The sequence below is a fragment of the Camelus bactrianus genome, chromosome 18 (genome assembly GCF_048773025.1).
Source record: "Camelus bactrianus isolate YW-2024 breed Bactrian camel chromosome 18, ASM4877302v1, whole genome shotgun sequence".
NCBI classification, from domain to species: domain Eukaryota; kingdom Metazoa; phylum Chordata; class Mammalia; order Artiodactyla; family Camelidae; genus Camelus; species Camelus bactrianus.
In genome coordinates, this window is record NC_133556.1 from 3,052,508 (window position 1) to 3,073,078 (window position 20,571).

At 52.4% G+C, this 20,571-nt stretch overlaps 1 long non-coding RNA gene across 2 annotated transcripts; it reads left to right on the plus strand.

Moving 5' to 3' along the window:
- Positions 1 to 659: 659 nt before the first annotated feature.
- LOC105077580 (uncharacterized) lies at positions 660 to 18,739 on the plus strand. Of its 2 annotated transcripts, none has more exons than XR_006718869.2 (3): positions 660 to 1,083; positions 2,815 to 3,081; positions 17,508 to 18,739. It is a non-coding gene; the product is annotated as an uncharacterized LOC105077580 (long non-coding RNA). The 2 variants fall into 2 exon arrangements; XR_012500230.1 differs by lacking the exon at positions 17,508 to 18,739 and adding an exon at positions 4,818 to 4,973.
- Positions 18,740 to 20,571: the final 1,832 nt, after the last annotated feature.

Genomic DNA, 20,571 nt, shown 5'->3' on the forward strand with positions numbered 1-20,571 from the left:
ACACTGCCCAGGGGGCACTACGGGCCGAGGGCACCGTCCAGGGAAGGTCAGTATTTCACCTGCACGACCACCCATGTGGGCCCCACTATGCAGGAGAGGCCCCGGCTCAGAGCAGCCAGGCGGCCTGCCGGGGTCACACAGCCCGGAAGGGCGGAGGTAGGGCCGGGAAGGGCCGGGGGCAGGGCCGCAGCCACCCTTCCCGGCCGCACGACCCCGCCCGGTGCAGCGGCCGCCCTGCCGCCACTGCGCAAGCGCAGGAGGAGGCCCGCGCGGCTTGCCGAAGGGCGCATGCGCAAAAGGCGCATGACACGGAAGGCTCCGTTCCTCGAAATGTTAATCCGCTATCCGGGTTTTCGGCTCCGCCGGGAGTTCTGTTTATAAACACACCGCGGCTACCGGCAAGGGGGTAACCTTAAGGGTGGGGGGGTCGGAGGTCAGGGGTCAACGGGGGCTCCGGCGGGGAGACCCAGCCCTGCGCCTCTGTGGGCTAGACTGCGCGGTGTGGCCGGTCCGGCGGCCCTACCGCGGTCGGGGGCTGCCGGGGGCGCCACGTGGTGCGCACGTGGTTGGGTCCCGGCTCCCGGCCTCCCTTCCCCCACCGCGCCGGCCGGGGCTCCCCCGCTCCCCCTAGCGGCGGCCAGGCGCGCCGCGCTGCACGTCGCGCCTGCGCACAACGCGTCACGACGCGCCATCCGGTCTGCGCGGGAGCCGGGCGTGGGTCGGTTGCGTCCCGGTGACGGCGGCGCGTCCGCGCGCCCGGGGTCCCGGGAGGGTGGGGCGGCCCGCGGCCGGGCTGGCGGGGGCTCCGGGGCCAGCCCCGCCCCCGGACCCTGATGCGCGCTGAGCGACTCGGCGGGGTCCGGTCGGGGGTGGGGTTCTGCAGCCGGCTGCCCCCTCCCGGGCCTGAGACTGGGTTCCCGGAAGGCCGGCGCGGCGTTAGACGCTCAGTGCATGTTTAGCGCCCCAGTGAACGGAGGGAGAATTAACGCATTACTAGAATATTCGGGGAGTGTGGTTTCCGGTTTCTTATTATATCACCTGCTCTAAAACACTGTTGGGCCCATGCGAAGCACTGAGTCTATGGTAGTTATTACGGTTGTCGCTTTTTTTTTTTTTAAATTTGCGGGGGGGGGGGAGTGGTCCTTTGACTTTATTCCGTTAAGTCTGAAAGGATTTGAGGGGGGGCTTACAGAGATTAAAAAGCCGACAGACCCTTTTTCTGCCATTTCATTCTAAAAGCTCACAGTTGCATTGCCACCACGGATTGCTTGTGAAATTAGTGTTTCTCAGAAGTTTATCCACGTCAGTATTTTTTAAATACCTACTATGTGCCAGACAGTGCCGCAGGCCCTGAGGTAGATGGGTCACACTTAGGGAAGGGGAAACCTAAAAGTGTCCGAATTGTAAAGGATCAGGGAGGACTTACCTAAAGGCAGAGTGATAGTCTGTTTAACAGCTGGCTGAGGGAGGAGAGCATGTATAAGCACATGAACTTATTACACATTTTACTAATGTAAAGCTCGTGCGGCACCGCCTGCAGAAAACGGTAAAACACATAACAGCCTTTCTCATAAAGCCCCTGGACCCAGTTGATTCTCAGATGTCCTCAGATATTGAGAATGCTGTTGATTATTTCTGCTGAAATCTTGTATCCAGAGCCAACCTCTGGCTAAAATTCAATCATAATCTATCAAATTGAGTTGCTTCCCAACCCACTGAGTTGTTTTCTCGATAAATTTATTGTCACTAAGTATAATGTGATATAAACATTGGTTGATGTTCCGTTAATGAGTAAGAAATGAACCAAAAAGATACAGATCTTCATTCATCAGTGATGTAAGCTACTTCTTCGCTGTACTGGATCATTTTCCAACACTGAACAAATATTTTGTGGCAGAATACAATGGTTAAAGATTGGACACAATGTTAAGTTTAGCCATTGCGAATTTTTTCTGTTACTTTTTTTTTTAACTTCACCATTCACTTTAATTTTTTTGTTTTGTTTTAGCTCTTTTTTTTTTTTTAATGGAAGTACTGGAGATTGAACCTGGGACCTCATGCATGCTAAGCACACACTCTACACTGAACTATACCCACCCCTACTCCATTACTTTCTTAAGTCTACACTAGAGGTTGGTAAATGTTTTCTACAAAGGGCCAGATACATATTTGCCAGACACAAATGGTCTCTGGCACATATTCTTCATTTTGTTTTATTTTTTACAAACCGTTAAAAATGTAATAGCCATTCTTAGCTTGAGCAAGGGCCAGGTTTGGCCTTCAAGCTCCAAATTGTAGCATTTTCATTTTCCAGTGTGACTATTGCTCTGATGGCCAGTTTCAAGCTGCCGACCTTGGGCATCTGAAGCAATGTGAAATGTCTTGAATGCAGAGTTGGGAACAGCATTCCCACCGTATGGGTACAACAGACGTAAATAACCTCGAAAGCATAGGTCATGGTAAAGTAATTAGGAAGTAGTGAGTTTTGAGAGTGTGTTTTTAATAGAACTGATTTCACTGTAAGTTTATGTAATTTAAATTTTGGTAACATCTGTGTTATCAAGCACACAACTCCATGCTGGTCTCACCTCTGAGTGGACCTGGGGGTGGGGAAGCCAGGCTTCTGGGAGGGTAGACAGTGTTCCCTTTCTAAACCTGGATTACACTTAGACAGACACACTCAAAGGTGACCCCCCAATGAGGCAGAGAACCCCTGTATCATCATCTCCCTTGAGTGTGGGCGGGGCCTGTGATGTGCTTCTAACCAACAGAATTTGGTGAAAGGGATATGATGTCATCCTCTCCCTTTTAAAGGGTGATGGACATCCCACCTGTCACTCCCAGGATCCCGCGATGGCTGGAGACAGAGACTCTTCCGCTGGCCTCGCAGGAGGGAACAGCCATGTTGTGAAAGCCCCTGGAGAGGGGCGCTTGGCCCGGGACTGCAGAGGCCTCTGGGACCTGAGGGCAACCAACAGCCCAGGAGAAACCAGGCCGACACCTGGACTGTGGCCACGCGGGACCTTGAGCAGAGGACCCGCTGAGCCGCGCCCGGACGCCTGCCCTGCAGACCCCGAGGCAGTGAGTGTGTGTTGCTTTAAGCTGCTGGGTGTGTGCTCGTTTGTTCTGCAGCTCTAGCCCCGTTTCTCTACACGTGTTACGCGTCTCAGTTTTTGACGGCTGCGGGGGTCGGAACGCAAAGACAGCAAAAGGAGCAGGAGCAGCCGGGCGCCGCGCTCGGGCAGGGGGCGGCGCGCTGGGGCCGCTGTGCTTGCCTCCGGCCGCCTCGCCATCCCGCCCGTGGCCTGGCTGCGCTGCGGAGTGGGTGCGAGGCTGAGGGCTAGGTTCAGCGCCTGGGGTTTCCTTTCGGCCCCAGTGCTTCCTGCCTGCCTGTGTCTGCCAGCTTGTTTCCTCGCCTTTAAAACGGAGAGGTCAGGGGTCCCTGCCTCATGGGGAAGTGTTAGGATTTGGTGGGATGGCCTCTTTCAGTGGGCCGTGGCAGGTGGCCCTCACTGGTTCTAGAGCTGTCAAGGGGTAGGGGGGTGGGCCTGGGTGAGTCTCCACCACACAGGGTGACCCCCCCCCCCAGTGAATGATTCAGGAGTCAAAGTCAGTCCCCGTCTGCCATTCCCTGAGCCGTTCAGGAAAGACCCAATTCAGAGAAGCACGGAGCTTATAGAGAGAAGCGTTCCTTGTCTTCTGAGAGGCCACCATGAGAAGAGATGGCCTCTCTCTCCAGATGCTGTGGCTGAGGGTGAGCCGTGGGCGGCCTGGGGTGATGCAGCTGCTGGGCTTCCAGCCTCCACGGGAGGAGGCCAGAGCCGGCCTCATCGTCAGCCCAGGCAGCCGGAGCTCTGCGTCAAGCCACACCGAAATTCCACCTGTATCCAGGTCCCGGGTGTGTGGGCAGACATGTTCAGGCCATCTTGAGTTGGGTTTTCAGACACCTGATGGGCTGGACCTGCATCCTGATTGGTCGGCTGTGTGAAGCCATTAGCCAGGTCCGTACACCAGGGGGGTTGGGGACAGGGACAGGAGACGTTGGGTCCTGTCTGCAGCTCCACTGGGCTGGGGCCGCACATGTGGCACAGCAGCTGGTGTGTTTTCACGGCTGAAGCGCTTTGAGGCTCCCTACGTGGGACCCGCGGTTGCTCTGTGGCTCTTCTGTCACTTAATCTGCAGAACTTGCCCTGGGAGGAGGGTGGTGTCCTCACCTGCTGCAGCTCAGGGGCCACAGTAAATATCTCAGGCAGGGCGGCTGGAACAACAAACACTTGTCTTCTCCCTGTCCTGGGGTCTGGAGGGTTGAGATCAATGTTGGTTTCCTGAGGCCTCTCTCCTTGGCCGATAGATGGCCATCTTCTCCCCGTGTCCCCACACAGTCGTCCCTCTGTGCGTGTCTGTGTCCTGACCACCTCTTCTCATAAGGACACCTGTCGCATGGGATCAGGGACCGTGTTGTGACTTCACTTTACCTTACTCACCTCTGTAAAGGCCCCATCTCCAAATAGGGTCACACTCCAAGGGACCGGTGGTTCAGGCATCCACAGATGAATTTGGAGGGGGTGCAGTTCAGCCATAACCACCGCCCACTTTGCAGACAAGGACACTGAAGTGGAGAGAGGCCCTGTCAGTTGCACGAGTTCACATGGCTTATGAGGCACGTGGCCAGGTCTCACGCCAGGCGGCCTTCCTCCCTGCTGTGGACTGCATGTCTGTGTGTCCCCCGTGTGATTGTATCAGGAGGTGGGGCCTTTGCGAGCAGCAGGCTGTGAGGGTGGGGCCCTCACGGATGAGATTGGTGCCCTTGTACATAGAAACACAGGAGCAGCCCCCACCCCCGCCACGTGAGGACAGCGCAGGAAGGCAGCTGTCTGCAGACTGGGAAGCCAGCCCACGCCAGATGTCTGATCAGCCGGCACCTTGAATTCGGGCTTCCCAGCCTCCAGACTGTGACAAATAAACGTCTGTTGCCTAAGCCACCCTATCTGTGGTATCTTTGTTACAGCAGCTGAGCTGACCAAGGCACTCCCCTCACTGACCGTTGCTCTGTCACCTCTGAAAACGTGTCGTCTAACACTTCAGAGCTCTGGTGAGATCGCCATTGGCCGTGTCATCATGTCCCCTCTGCGCTGCACCCCAGATATGCTCGGGGCCCAGCTCGGCCTCCACGGAGGCTGCCACGCTCCTGGCTTGAATTTGCACGGATGCTCCCACCCTGAGGGGCGCTCAGCAGTCGTCAGATGCATGAAAGGATGGGGCTTAGGGCCTGAGGAGGGGAACCCCCAGGACAACCTTCTGATTACCCCCCCATTCAACCTCGGGGACAAATGCAGCCCCAGGAACCATCCAGCCGATGTGGGATCTGTGTGGGCATGGTTTCCAGGCCCAGCGGACTGGCTCGCTCTCCTTCCTGTTTAGCTGTGCCTCGTCACCTGCCTCTCACTATCCAAGCCCACCTCGCTCCTGTGCAGTCACAGGAGCCCCGCTCGGCCGAGAGGGGAGCCTGATGCACCCTGCGCTGCCCGGCTGCGGGGCCAAATCTGTCCGTGAGGCTGGCCCAGCAAAGGCAAAAGGGGGCAGCTGCCCCCGTGGGACCCCCAGCCCGTTTTCTGCAAACAAAGGCCCGGCAGCCCGGAGCCCACGCTGCAACTCTGTTGAAACCTCGAGGTGGCTCCCTATTAACCACTCCTTTTGGTGCTTCCAAGACCAAAAAAGGAGTAAAGCAAACCTCTTTCTAAGCAGGAAGAGCTTTCCAGAGCAGAGGGTGTCCCCCAGCCCCCCTGCCGCTGGAGCACTGACAAGGCCCTGGGCCTCCCAGACTCACACAGCTGGGAGCTGCCTGGCGCAGGGTCTGGACCAGAGGCAGGGCGGCCAGCAAGGGGTCCTGCCTGCACACAGCCCCTGCCTGCACGCAGCCCCTGCCTGGTTTTATTTTAGAAACCGACAAGACCCAATTAAATGATTTCTTTTTAAAGTAGACACATACTAGGAGGATAGGAAGGATAAAACCAAAGCTCCCACCTCCTCTCTTTCTCCGAGGTGCAACCTCAAATCCCAGCTCCTTTGTCTGCTCTTTCCGGCGTTGCTGCTCTGCATTAACCAGTAACCAATGCAGCGTTACCATCCGTCTATCCGTAGGAAGTCTGCTTGCTCTTGTTAAACAGGAGGCACAGGCCAGAACACCAGGCGGGCATTTTCCCCAGCAAGTCCTGTCTCCCCGGGGACCAGGTGTCTTATCTCTGGGCCCATGTCTGGCTTTTCCTGCTGCAGAGAAATGGCCTTTTTATCCAGATGCCGTGGCTCCTTATCAGGCAGGAGTAACAGTCCTAGGTGTTTACGCCTCTGAGTGCAAACACGTTTGTTTTCATTAAAATTTAATTTTAAAGGAAAGGGGAAAATGTTGGCTCAAAGAGCACTGGCATTTCATCCACTTAGATTTGCGGACAGAAGTCCATCCAAGCCAGCACAGAGCATTCGCTTGGAAAATTGGATGAAGAAAGAGACAGCAGTTCACTGAAAAAGCTTCATCCGTGGCCTGGCCAGGCAGAGGCGTGACTCAGAGTACAGACCTGGGCCTGCCCAGCAGGCATCTTCCCTCTGCGGTCTAGTCTCACCTGGAGAGAGGCCTTGGGTGCTAAGCACAGAGGCTTCCCGTAGGCAGTCCTTGTCCTTCGCTGAGCCCCTGCTGAGTCCTGGGTTCTGCCCAGCGGGGGTCGTTTTCCCACCTGACAGGTGAGAACACCGAGGCTCCCGGGGACCCGCGGCAAGCCCAGTCCGGTCCGAGGACAGGCCACTTCGCGTAGACCTGGGGTTTAAGCCCAGGTCTGTCTTGCTCCAGAGCCCATGCTCGTTGCCCTGAACTTGGCCCCTTGAGTGACAGAAGAGAGCACGGTGGCAGGGATGGTTTCCCAGGTGCCGCACAGGGGACACGACACAGCCCCACGGCACGCGATCGAGGCAGTGCCTCAACTCAAGAGAGTAGACGCCCTTCTCGCGAAGAAACCTGAGAAACAAAGGATGCGTTGGTTTGCGATCAGCAGCAGCTGCTCCTTCCTTAGAGGTTAACTGAGCTAAACGACTAGAATTCATCGTCATGGGTGTGTGGGTGGTCTAGGCTGGCGTGAGCTGTAATCACCTAGTGGGGGGGCACATTGTGACTGTGGTAAAAAAGTGCTCTGGGAGCATCGCTATTGTGAGATTTTTTTTTTAATTAAAGAAAATGACCCTCTAATTGAAGAGGAAGGGATAAATTGGGAGTTGGAGATTTGCGGATACTGACTGGTGTATATAAACTAGATAAACAAGTTTATACTGTACAGCACAGGGAACTGTATTCAATATCTTGGAGCAGCTTATGGTGGAAACGCACGAAAATGAACATATGTATGTTCACATATGACTGAAGCCTTGTGCTGTACACCAGAAAATGACACGTTGTAAGCTGACTATCCTTCAATAAAAAAGATACTTTTTTAAAACGACTCTCTAATAGGGGGAGGTGATGATAATGGTGCTGCAGGGCTTCCTGAGGGTTCGTCACACCAGGGAAGGTAGGACATTGAGGGTACGGCCGATCCGCTCAGGGTTACGCCAGGAAGTGCTCAGGCCCTCGATGGCTGATTGTTAAAAAAAAAAAAAAAAAAAAGCCATTAATAATCGGAAGGTTTTGTGTTTTGCTCTATGGTTTGCAGCACGAATTGAACACAAGGTCCCACCAACAAAGAGATACTCCTCCTACCCCGTAGTTTTTAAAATGGTATCTCCTTATTTTTTTGTTTGTTTTTTTTATGGGGGGAGGGGGGAGGTAACTAGGTTTATTGTCTACTATTATTACTTCAATGGCGGTTCTGGGGGTCGAACCCAGGACCTCACGCGTGCTAAGCGTGCGCTCTGCCACTGAGCTGGACCCTCCTCCTGATTAGCTTCCTTCTGATGCACATTTTCCTAATTCTCTGCGATGAATGTATGTTGCACCGTGGTGTGTAGGGCTTTTTTCCAACGAAATTTACCAGAAACCGGGATAACCTTCTAATATTCTTCCTCTCCTGTGTGCTGCCTTTTTCTGACGATTGGCTGCTGTTGTCCATTGAAGATCACTCTCTTACTTAATTCCTGCTTAGCCAGCTCGTTGCCTGGTAACAGTCGTTGGTAGTGAGTGCCTTTCGTCGTTGGGCCTCTTCAGCGGTGCTGCGCGGCAGAGCAGAGCGGTGCGAAGCGATCTCGGACCAGAGAGAGCCACGAGCCTCTTTGCCCTTCTCAGTGGTCACACCGCCTCCTCGTGAGACGTGGGGACTGCTGCCAGCGTCCCCAGACGTCACATTTAATGAATGTGCTAGAGGGAACGGCACCTTCAGGACCCGTGGTTCCCAGTCCCCGCCCCCGCACCGGCCGTGAACGCCTCCTCTGCCTGTGCCCGGTGTGCTGCTGGTCTCCAGAGCGCCCTTCCTGGGCCTCTCGCAGCAGACGCATTTTAGTGCCTGCCTAGCTGCCCCCCACCCCCACCCCCCGCGCCTCTCTTTTTCCCGACACCATCTTACCATCAGCTTCAGGAGACATGGGACCCAGCTCCTGAGACAGAATCATGATTGGGCTAAGAAATGCAGTTGGTCTTAATAAACCTTTTGCTGGGAAGTGCTTGGGACTTAAGCACATGGTGTAATTTTGGCCAAGGAGACGTGAGAGGAAGTGGGCTGGAGTGGGGAGGTCCTGAGAAAAGTGTCTTTGTTCCTAAAAAGGAGATGCATGAAGCAAAAGTGGTCTCCAGCACCTGGTTTGGGAAGATGGGGAGGGGGCCCTAAGGCCCCTGCAGCCACCTGGAACTCATGGGATTTGACAGATCAAGGACAGGGAGCCACAAGAGGACAGGAACTGAGTCCTTGATGGCATCACTGAGTCCCCGAATCCATCGTCCGAGGACTGCCCTTTCTCCTGAGTTCTGTGTAAGCTCCTAAATCCCCCCCAAGCTGGAGCCGTGTTGAGTTGGGTTTTCTGTTCTTTGCAGACAAAGGCGTCTAAGGGAGCCGGTGCTGATGCTGAGTGTTTGCACGATAGGGTCCCCTGGCCTCACCCTTTGCAGGGCAGCCCAGAGCCCTCACAGTTTTTACCTGTGGTCCTGGTATGGCTGTCGTGAGTGCCCCAGTTTACTCTCAGAATTGAAAACTCGAGTTTCAGACAATCAGTTATATGGTTATTGTTGTGAGTGGAGTTGTGTCCCTGCGGAATTCTGTGTTGAATCCCTGCCCCTAGTGGCTCAAATGGGGCCTTTGGAAGTAGGACTGTTGTTGATGTGATTAGTTGAAATGAAACCACACCAGGGTGGGGGCAAATCCAGTAAGACCGGTGTGCTTATTAAAGGGGGCGCTGGAGGGAGGCCTGGTACAGATCCTTCCCCAGGGCCCTCAGAGGGCGCATGGCCCCGCAGACACCTTGATCTCAGATTTCTGGCCCCCAGAGTGGCAGGACAGTATGTTTCTGTGGTTTAAGCCACTCCGTTTGTGATACTTGGTTACGGCGGCCCCAGCAAGCTCAGTCACCCTTCCTACAAGGGTGTCTGAGCAGGAAGACATTGCTTCTGGCCGCAGGTGGTCAGCATTGTCAGCCTTGTGGGGGTCCTCAGAGGAAGGGAGGATGTCAGCAGGCAGGGATGATGTGTGGAGAGAGGGCATGAAACACCCAGGAAACACATGAGAAAGCAAAACTACAGACAGTCCTGTGACCTCATCTTGACCGTAATGAAACTGGGCCAAGAGAACAGCTCGGCTTGAGGGCATCCAGCTCCTGTGAGAAGGAGGCCCCTTCTGCCGGGAGTGGCAGGAGGAGGCAGTAGGGCACCCCATGCAGCACGGCGTTGATTCCGGTGTGCACGGCCACGCCAGTGAAACAGCAGAGAGGGCGGGCGCAGGTCCATGTGCACCCCAACACCTCACTGATGACAGCAGTGGCACCGCAGTGCTGTGGGGGAAAGACATAGTTTCCAGTGTTGCTAAGAGAATGGAGTATTCACACGGGAAGAAAGAAAGAAAGAAATGGAACCCCTACCTCACACTATATGCAAAAGTCAATCCCAGGTGCATTAAAGAAACGGGAAAGGCAAAGCCACAAAGTTTTAAAAAGATGTTCTAGGAAGCTGTCTTCATGTCTTTGGGGCAGGGGATGATTCATTAAGTCATTAAAAACATTCATCTTAAATGAAAATAGTGATAAATTTGACTAAATTAAAATCAAGACGTTGTTCATCAAAGTACAACAAGAGAGAAAATGGAAGCAAGAAGGCGGTTCTCAGAGTGGTGGACGATAACCTGCAACAAATATAACCAAGAAAGACTGGTTTTCCAAATTTTTAAAGAACTTCAAGCTGATGAGAAAAAAGCAGACAATCCAGTGGGGGAACAAAAGAGGTAAAAGACTGGGACAGGCACTTCCCACAAGGGACAACCCGAGGGCCAAGAAGCATTTGAGAAAGGTGTTCAGCCTCATTGGAAATGATGCCAGTACCTGTTAAAACTATGAGATACCCCCTTGCCTTCCAGACTGGCAAAAGCTGTGAGTCTGACCAAGCCAAGCGAGGGCAAAGTCGTGGAGCAGTGGGAACTCCAGCACACTGCAGGTGGGCGTGTAGACTGGCACGGTGACTTTGGAAAATAATTTGACATTATTTAGAAAATGTGACCTTTGCTGTGACTCACGCATCTACTTCTGGATGTAGAACCTAGAACAGAACAAACTCGAGCAGACATCAGAATCTCCCGGAGGGCCCCCACTGCCAGAATTTGAGTCAGTTGGTCTTGGGTGGGACCCAGGAGTCTGCATGCCTAACTGGTTCCCTCCCAGGTGATGCTGCTGCACTGCTGACCTGGGGACCACACTTTGAGAACCACCTGCAGAAACACGCGCTTGTGTGCTCCAGGATACGCGTGCGGAAACTGTTGTTAGAGTCGTTGCTAAAATCACCCATCGACAGTCAAATGGAGAAAGTGTGGCCTGTTCGTCCAGTGGGATACTGCAAAGTGCTGGGAATGAACAGACTACCACCGCCAGCAAGATACGGGTGCCTCTCCAGACAATTTGAATGTAAGACGCCAGACTCGGTAGACCAGATGCAGTATAATTCCAATCATAAAATGTTTAGGAACAGGTGAAGTCAAAGCATGCTATTCAGGGCTGCCTGCATCTGGGATAAAAGCAAGAAAACAACATGAAAGTTGGGTCCTGGTTTCCTCCAGGGGAAAGGGAAAGTGATGTGACTGTGCAAAGTGTGCTAGTTACTAAGTTATGGCTTTTCGGCCCCAGACCCATCCTATGCTTTTCTTTGTGGCATTGCGACTGGGACCTGCACACCACGCTTCTGTTCAGCACAGTGGCTCCCTCGCAGGCCCTTCCAATAGGTGGCGCTAGACTAAGCCCGCAAGGCTTGAAGAGGAAGGAAGGAAGGGTCTCTCCCCTTTTGGGTCTCCTCCTGTTTCTTATTCCTGTAAGCTCCATTCTGGCAAAGCTTCTCTAGCCCTGAGTCTTCCGTTCCTTTGGGTTAGCAGCAGCTTCGTGTCTGCTCTTTTCCTAGTGCTTACAAAAACCACTCAGTGGGACCCCTCAGAACCACCAGCAGCACAGCCAGCCCAAACTCATGAGCTGGAGTTTCAGCTCCATGAAGTTCCTGAATTTCCATAATTCTAATCTCTTTGCTTCCCTGCCCCTCCTGCGCCCACCACCACCAAATTATCCACTTCATTTAGTCACTACCTCCAAGGGAGAGTTCACTGTTTACACTTTGAGTTGCCTAGCTAACGGCGTTTTACTTGGTAGGCCTTCCTGTCAAGTTCTTTTCTATTGAGATACCTTGGTGGCCCTTGTCTTCGTGTTTGTTGCTCCATTGTCCCCTCTAGTATGGAGCTCACAACACCGGTAGACGGGGACTGGCACTTGCCAGCTGCGTCTGCCCCTTTCAAAGAACCTTCTTCCAGCCACCCCTGTTTGCCCCTGGCTGAGGAGCCTCCCAGGCTGCAGGGCTGTCAGGGCTGGAATTGAGAAAGTCTAAGTGATGAGTGGGTCATCTTAAGCCCTGTGACTTCTGTAAACACATTAACCCTGGTTGTGTCTCACGGGCCACGCTTGGCTTCACGGAAGGGTGGGAAACGGCATTGTTCAGCTGGGCTCGCTGCCGTCCCGGGAAAAGTGGGAGTTGTGCCGATGAGGAGGAAGAGCAGAACAGACTTAGGGCGAGGGGGCTGCTAGTGGCCCTGCCCCTTAACTCCAGACCGCAGCCGCCGCCGTCCTGGAGCATCGCCTGAGATCAGGGCTGTGACCAGAAGCCAGGTCCTCTGGCAGCGGCCTCGCTCAGGACACCCTGCCTGTTCTTACTCAAACAGTGGTTCATTTCTGGCAGCCCCAAAAGGACAAGCACGCCCGCCCCGTCCTTCAGTGCTTCAGATCTCCAGTGGCTACTTACATCCTGTAGCTGAAAGGGTTGGAAGGGTTGGGCGGTAAACCTTCCCACCGCGTGATGCAAGGCAGTGTCACCTACGTCCTATTCTCCTTTCTGTGTTCACAGGCAACTAGGGCTTTATCTGAGTGGAAATCAGTTTTCAGTTCTTGGTTTGAGAGAGGTTAGGAAATCTTGGGCCCTGTATTTGTTCTTCTTTTTTAAAAAATCTTATATTTAGTTGGTGGTTTTCTCAGGCATTGGTTAGTACTGTATGCTTGGGTTATTTTAAATACCCTTGGTACCCGCACTTACTGCTCTTGTCTTGGCAGGAAAACACTTGCTAGGGAGGATTTCAAAGCTAGAAAGTCAACACTGTGACCCACTTTTTACTTTAATTTTTTTTACTTCACTTTATTTTATGGACGTGCTGGGGTAGAACCCAGGACGTTGTGCATGCCAAGCACACGCTCTGCCTCTGAGCGATGGCCCTCTCCCCGACTCACTTTAACCTCAAGGGCTTGCTGCTTATTCTTTATGGCAAAAAGCAATAAACGGGGGGAGGCAAAATCATGTCTTAAAGATTTAATCTTTCAAGTAACTTAAAGACTCTCTTAGCCGACTTGTTTTCTCCCTTGAAACGTGAACAGGTTGAGCCGTGCAGGGACGGCGGACCGCGAGGAGCCGGGCGGCCGAGGGCCGCAGACCCCGCGCGTCCGGCCGGCCGTGCGGCGCCCGCCCCGCCGAAGGCCGCGAGTCGGCCAGGCGCGCGCAAGACGGGCCGCGGCCCGCGCCTTCCGCCCCCAGCGCCGCGCGTGTTCCGTGCGCTTCTCGAGCTCGGCAGGGAGCTGGGCGGGCGTCCGGGGCTCCTCACATCCCCTTCTCTTCTCTAGGGGACGTGTTTCCCCGTCGCTGTGGGAAGCTACATTCGCTTCCTCCTTTTCTCCTCCTTCAAAACAGGGACTAGGTTCCTATACATTTAGAGCAGAAACAAGCAGTTCCTACGTATGGCGCGTTGTTCACCGAAGCCCAGTTTTGGGCCCCGCCCCACCCACCCCCTGTTGTCCTTAATTCCATCGTCTTCCCTGTTTGGAGCTCTGCAGATTTCTACTTAAACTCCTACTCTCGGGCCTGTTGGCTTAAACTTCAGTTTCGATTTTAAGGTTAGGTTGAACCATGTGACATGAAGGACACCTGGCCATTTCTGAATGGCGGTTGTATTTGGTTCGGCCTCATACTTAGCACACATGGGGAGATCTTGCTTCCCCACCAGGCCCTCGACACATGTGGCCCTCCTGCAGGCATCTGGAGGGTCATGTGAGGTGGGGAAACTGAGGCATGCGGAGACTAAGTACCCTGTCCAAGGTCCTGAAGTTACTAAGTGTCAGAGCTGCATGTGGACCCTAAGGGGCTCTGAGCCCAGCACCTGCCCAGGCACCCATGACGCCTGCAGGCCGTCAGCTCTCTTAGCCTGAGGGCAGAGGCGCAGTGTCACCCGCGTGGGTTCCAGAGCATTTTGTGGGCAGTACAGAGGGAAAGCTTTTTGCTTGTGTATTTTAGTAATCTCCCCTTCAGCGAATCATTTCCATCAGTTTGCAAAGAGCAGGGGGTACAAAAAGCTGGAGGGGGCTTTTGCATCAGACTGGCCTGAGAGTGAACCTCAGCTTGGCCTTTCCCACAAGCCTCGTGCCCTCAGGCTGCAGGTCTGTTTCACTTTTCAGCCCGTCCAGTGGGGCTGGTAATAACGCCTGTCACAGGGCCACTTGGAGAATTAAATAACATACACCAGGCTCCCGGCACACTGCCTGGCACACAGTGGGTGCTCAATAAATGTCAACTGAAGTCAATTGTGATGTAAAAGGCAGAGCTGGAGTCTAGGGGCTGGGGTCTGCTTCTGGGACAGGTCGCGTTAATGTTTCACTTCTGTGAGCTCAGAGGATGCTCCGAGTCTGCGTAGCCACTTTGGCCATAGAACCAGGACAGCAGCGGTCTCTCTAATGACCTCTCGAGGAGGGGAAAGACCCTGGGCTTGCTGGAAGAGAGCCCTGGGCTGCAGGCCCTGCTCTGCAAGCTGAGAGCCGGGAGATTGGGGCACTCACCAAACCTACTGGAACCTCGGCCTCAGGCTGTAAAGGGGGCACGATGGTACCCCGTCTGTTTTAGCATCTGTGAGCAAATCAGATTAAAATAAACTTTGAAAATGATAAGACATGAAAATACATGCCTCAAAATGTGCGTGGCAGGATGTTTCCTGATGTGTAAGTGGGTGTTTTCATCCTCTCTGTATTTATCTTTGAAAGTGTTGTCATGTGTGGGGAGTGTGGATTGCAGACCTCAAGTATATGTTTTCACTTGGGCGTTATACTCAGGCCTCTGAGAAGGGGGCGGAAAAAGAGAAGTCTCCAGACGCAGTGGCTCCCAGCCCCAGAACAGAACAGAGGTCCCAAACGAGATCGAGGAAGGTGCCGGGTAGCGGGGTGCTGTGAGCCATGGGGACCCAAGTCTTGCTGTCTTGGAGAGCCCCAAGAAGGGAATGGGGCACAGGTGGGAGGCTGGACCCCGCAAACTGGGCCTTCCAGAGATTCCTGTGCCTGAGCTGGGCCGCAAGGTGATTCTCGACCTTCTTGGCCCGGGACCATGGCCATGTCAGCAAAGAGCTGTGTGGGCTGCAGCCTGAGCGCCCCTGCGGGACTCCTGGGCCGGGCAGGAGACCTCTGAGCAGCCGTGGGACGGAGGGAGTGCGCCGGCGCTGACTGACCCTGAATGTCGCACCATGTCTGCACTCGAATTGCTGTGATTTCTTTTTTTAAAGATGTTTCCTCCATCCCAGATAATGGCTATAAATTCACACTCGTGCGTTCCTCCAGCTAACAGTTTCTGAGCACCTACGATGCACAAAGCTCTGTTACAGGTGCTCGGGGGACCACAGCAAACAAATGACAGTCCCCACCCTCTGGGAGCTTGGGCTCAGATTCATTCTTTGCATGCTTTACATTTATAACTTGCTACAAAAAGATAGGCGATTGAAATGATTTAACTCCTGCTGGGAAGTCTGGACTTTGAATGAGTCTTCAGGTCAGCGGGGAACTCCGCACTCAAGCTTGATGGGATGTAAAATTGCTCCCATGCAGTGCCCTCTCCCGCCGTGGAGCCCTCCAAGGCACGAGGCGTGCAGAGAGAGAGGTGGGGTGGGGGGAGAAGTGTGGCAACGTGCAGCTGACACTCGGGAGAAAAACAGGATGCAAAGGACGCGAGTTTATCTAAGCCAAGTTCGCAACAAGCAAGGTCGTGGCCAGACATCTCCTTTACTGGGGACGTCTCTTCTCAGGCCCCCTGAGATTAGCCGGCTGAACACGGCCTCAGGCAGGAGGCAGCTCCGTAGCGTGGGAAGCTGGCGTGGGGAGCCTCCCTCCTCAGGGAGGTACCACTTCCTCCTCTGCTGGTCATGTTCCTATGCTTCTCAAACACTTAGCCATTTGTCACTTGAGGCTAAGAGGATGGACATATAGGAGGGGGCTGATAATCTGCCTTAAGAGGCCACTGACCATGAGTCCACCTAAAAAGTCAGAATTTTTGAATTTTGTGAAATTTTGCAGATACTGTGGAAAAGGCATGATTCGAGCTTTACCTGGAGAGATGATGAAAATAAGTTGATTTAACTTACTACTTCACTGAATTTCTGTGAAATTTTAGGTAATTTTTAACCACTCTGAGTTATCACTCACATACCATGTAAATCACCCATTTAAAGCATTCAATTCAATGACTTTTAGTATATTTACAGAATGGCGCGTTCATCACTGCAGTTAATGTTAGGACATTTTTGTCACCCGAAAAAGAAACCCCAGACCCTTCCGTCGTCACCCTGCACCCCATGCCCCATCCCGCCCAGCCCTGAGCAGGCGCTCATCTGCTTTGCAGGGTCTGCCTGTTCTGGACACTGCGTGTGAATGGAATCGCACAGTACGTGGTCCTTCGTGACTGGCTGCTTTCACGGAGCCGCGTGTTGTCAAGGTCCACCCACGCTGGTGCCTGTGTCAGTCCTTCCCTTTTACAATGGAGTAACATGCGGCTGTGTTTTGTGTGCCCGTTCATCGGTTGAAGTTTTGGGCCGTTCCCACTTTCTTGGCTGTTGTGAACATTCGCGTGCGGGCTTTCGTGTGGACGCACGTTTTCACTTCTAGGGGTGAAGCTTGTGCTGATTCTTAGAATGAAAAAAAGAATGAATGGACAGTGGGTTTCTGTTTGTTTTTGGTCGGTTTGCCTGTTCTTGTGTTTGGCCGGGAGGTTTGCTGCCGATCGGAAAGGGCAGCTGACGTTGTAAGTGCTTTGCTGGGGGTTATCTTCCTGTTATAACAATGTTTCTGTTTCTTCCCAGCTACTCTTGCTGGGGCTTGGGTGAACTGAGGCTTCCACGAGTGCCTTAATGTTACAGTTGAAAGTTGCCTTCTTTGACCTGGGCTTGGAAGTCTGACTTTTGGTGTTATCTCATCAGATGCCAAAGAAGCCTGCTGCCATTTTTATCACTGACTGTCCCCAGATGAACATGGCTGTGCCCTGGCCAGGTCACCAGTAGGAATGCTGCCCCACGAATCCCTGCCACGTCCCTAACAGGGAAGAGGGAATGATGGCTGATATTTCTGTTTGGTCTCTGGCAGGAAAAGCCTGCTTCCTTGAAGCAAATCAGTTTGGTTTTATCTTATGGATAGTGACTCTTGTAAGTGAAACTGTTTCCTTCTTTGCTTGGGCTGTTAGGAAGCTCAGAATTAAAACCAGGATTTAGCTCTACCTACTACCTTAGACTCTGAGGTTTGCATTTTGTGCACTGACTATTTGTGATTTAATCTTGTATATTCTGTCACTATTTCCCTGTTTTCCCGTTTCACCACTTATTAATATCCTTTTTTTTTTTTTTAATGGAGGTACTGGGGATTGAACCCAGGACCTCGTGCATGCTCAGCACACGCTCTCCCACTGAGCTGCACCCTCCCCCTCTACTTTTATTGTATGTATGTACCTGAGTAAGCTACTAGAAATGCCTTCTCTCTCTCTCTCTCTCTCTCTCTCTCTCTCTTTAAATTTTTCTTAGCTCAGATCAACGTGGGCTCTGTGGGATGCAATCAGCAAAAGTGGGAAACAGATTCTGGGCAACTTTTATGAACAAATGACCTAGTTTTTAAAAATAAACTGAAAGGGGGGAAAAGGAGATGGAGGGAAAACATCGACCAAAAGTGATGAAGAGAATCCTCATACATTGTTGTCGGAACATCATCAAATCCTGCAGTCACTTGGGAAGACAGTCTGGTAATTTCTTAAAATGTTAAACGTACGTTCTGTGTGTAAGCAGCAGTTCCCCCTCAGGAATCTTCCTGAGAGAAATGAAAACACATGGAACAACTAGTGCGTGAGTGTTTATAGCAGAAGCATCCAAAACCCCAGCTGGAAGCAGTCACTGTGTCTGTCAGCTGTGGGACTGATTTCATATTATATCCATACAATAAAGCATTATCAGTGATAATGGGATGGATCGCAGATACAATATGGATGGACCCCCAAACCTTGTGCTTTGTGAAAAAAAGCCACAGATTGTGCAATTCTGTGTGTGGGAAATTGGTAGAAAAGGGCGAACAGTACAGAAGAAGCAGGTCCGTGTTACCCTGAGGCTGAAGGTCGAAATGAGGACTGCAGACGGGCCTGAGGGAACTTTTTGGGTAATGGAAATATTCTGAGACTGAACTGGGGTGATGATGGAGCAACTGTCCAGCACTATGGAAGTCCATCAGACTGGATGCTCCAGGGTGTGAATTCCGTGATATGTACATTACACCTCAGTTGAAGTAAATTATCCCTCAGTGAAGTTAGAAAATGGAAGTCTAAAGACTGGCCAGAAATGGTATAATATTAAGGCCTGGTTAGGATTCTTTTATGGGTGGTAGTATTGTGGTGATTAAAAAAAAAAAAACCAGTTCATCTTTTAGAGACACACGCTGACTTATAGGAAATGATATTGTGCGTGAGATTTGCTTCAAAATGAGGAAAGGATTTGGGCGACTTGTGGGAGAAGCAAGGCTGAGCAGACACGGATCCCTGCTGAAGCTGGGTGGTGAGCATGGGGAGGTTTGTTTTATCATTCTGTCTTCTTTTGAAGATGTTTTCAATGTTCCTGTAATTAAACGTTTTAAAAGATGAACTAAAAAGTCTTGTAAAAACTGCTGAATTGGCTGAGTTCTCCACGGGTCCCTGACGAAATCCAGTTGGAATGAGGAGGTGGACGTCTATTGTTTGCCTGCTCAGCACCCCCGCCCCCTCTGCTAACAGTAACCCGAGTTGGCTGCCTGGACGGGCTTGCCCTGCAGCTGGGGTCGGGGCTGCCTGCTGTCTTCCAGGCTCTGCCCCTCTTGGCACCTGCCCACCTGTGGCCCAGGTCCGGGCACAGAACCTCTGCTACATTTTCCAGCTTTCTCCTGGGTATTCCAGCCTCATAGGGAATGATGCAAGATGGAAGGCTTGGAGCTGGTTAATCCCAGTGGGGGCCTCCTGGGAGAGCAGTGTCGGCGTGCTCTTTCCTACCCCTCCGTCTCCTTCGGCTGGCCCGCCCCTTGGACTCACCCAGAGTGATCTGATAACCAAAAGAGGAAGGAAGACACACGATACAAAGGCAGCAGATTGAAAGTGATGAGCCTACGCTCGGCTACAACACAGATTCAGAGCATCGTCGTTAAGACGGAAACACCCGCTGGGACAAAAAAGGTTCCATTGGTCTCTAACAGCCTGGCCAACAAATATAATGCCAGCTACAAATGTGAGACACAGAGGTCACATTTTTCTAGTAATGGCATTCAAATGGTAAAAAAAGAAATAGGTGAAATGAATTGGGGTAATACATTTCATTTAACCCAACATATCCAAAATATTACCATTTCAAACTCTAACCCATATAAATGTATATAAAATACTATTAGCAACATTTTACCCCTCCCCTTTTCTGTTTAGTTAGGTCTCTGAGATCTAGTGTGTGGTGTGTTTTACACGCACAGCACATCTCAGTCTGGCTGAGCCCCGTTTCCAGCGCTCAGGAGTGACTAGTGGTCACTGGCTACCTTATGGGAAACACACGGGCTGTAAGTTATCCCTTGGGCGTTTTTGCATGTGTTCTCCTGGATCTCGAAGACTTAGAATGGCCATCACTTATGTGTAGCCACATCCCCTAGGTAGCTCATCCATCAGGGGTGAGTTTTGTCTGTGGTGGGGACCCCTGCACCATGATGATACCATGGACTGGGCACTCGGAGGGCCTGACTCCAAGCAACTGATTTAAAAACCTGGCATGACCCTGTTCTCCAGGTACAAAGGTGACTTTCGGGGCTCATTAGACATCTCTCCAGGATGGAAAGAGTAGACACACACACACACACACACACACACACACACACACACCCCTTTGCGCAGAAGCAGGACTAAAGCTGGTGAGTGACCACTTGCGATTACTCCCGTTTACAGTGCCGCCTGCAGGGCGCTCAGCCATCATTGCTCCTAACCACGCAAGGAAAAAGCTGAACAAATTGAAGAATCAAAACTCTGCTGAGATCCTGCCAGAGCAGCGGAGTCACTGGGCAAGCCGCTGCCCTGCGTTGGAGGGACAGACGGGCCAATGCAGAGTCACTCCTCACCCAAGCAGAGGCCTGAGGACGGGAAACACAGGGGACCCAGAGACCCACGGTGGGAAGCCAGAAGTCCCTGGGGGCCCCGTCTGAGGAGTCCGGACACTTGCATGAGCTTTACCACCAGAAGCCCTGCCGGGTTTTCACAGTAAAAGTTAGAAAGAGGTGGGGAGGGTGCAGCTCAGTGCTACAGCACATGCTTGTTAGCGTGCACAAGGTCCTGGGCTCAATCCCTGGTACCTCCATTAAAAAAAAAAAAAAAAAAGATTAGAAAGAAAAAAAGTCCCCCAGAGCTTCCATGAGGGGAGGGGAACAAGCATTGTGTGGTCTTTTTCTTCCTCACAAGGCCTTCCTGGCTGAGCAGCTCGTGGGGGGCTTCTGCAGAGCTGGCCCTCCGGCTAAGAGTCTGGCTTTCCTGATTTCCAAGTCTGTTCTTAAAAAAACACTCTGCATTTCTTGAGGTTATATGAGTGAGCTTCTCAGTGCCCCAGA